This window comes from Frankliniella occidentalis, unplaced genomic scaffold, assembly GCF_000697945.3.
Source record: "Frankliniella occidentalis isolate FOCC.00 unplaced genomic scaffold, Focc_3.1 Scaffold228, whole genome shotgun sequence".
Lineage (NCBI taxonomy): Eukaryota > Metazoa > Arthropoda > Insecta > Thysanoptera > Thripidae > Frankliniella > Frankliniella occidentalis.
This window is the reverse complement of record NW_026267354.1, coordinates 275,897-276,688: the sequence shown is the minus strand read 5'-3', so window position 1 is coordinate 276,688 and position 792 is coordinate 275,897.

The following is a 792-nucleotide window of genomic DNA, read 5'->3' as shown; positions in this document are numbered from 1 at the left end:
GCTGCCTCTCAATTTTGATAATTTATTCTCATACTATCCTTGTGTAGTAAGGCCAACTAGAAATGGAAGGCTCCACTTGGCAACTCGTTATGCTCTGTAAAATTTAATACTTCTATGTATTTTATGTTTGAATATATCTATTTTTCTTTTTTTTTCGCCACCCTCTAATGTATATTCCACCTACCAGTTTTAATATTGACTACACTCCTGAAGTTGTTCGGGGTGTCTCGCTTAAAGTTCCTCTTACTGGTCAATTTGTACCAATGCGAGTTATGCTGAAAACCTTCTTTAATATACCAGGGGTCTACTAGAAATTGTATGATAACTACAATACATTAATTAACATGGAATCACCGGTGAGTAACATTGTTCAGGGGAAACTTTGGAAAGAGACAATTCTTCCCAAGTTTGAGGGTAAGATTGTTCATCCCTAAAATTTGTCTTTCGATGATGCAGAGCCTGATAATGTAATTGGGTCGCACTGTGGTGATCACAAACTTGGAACTCTGTACTACAATAGGGTATTCCAGGCTATCCGAAACGGAAGTAGGTAAAGAACAAACTCACTGACTTTTCTGTTTCCGTGATGGCTCTGATGGGTTGAGCTGATCACGTGTCACGACGGCGTTTCAGGTATGAAAAACTGTCAGGTAGTCTTCATCGTAGTGGTATTATGGGCCCAAGAATTTGCGCATTATTTGCACGTCACAATACGTTTCTTGTTGTCCTTGGGATAAGGGGCTTCAAAGACACAATCCCGTATATTGGATTGTTTTCGACCTATAGCGGTGA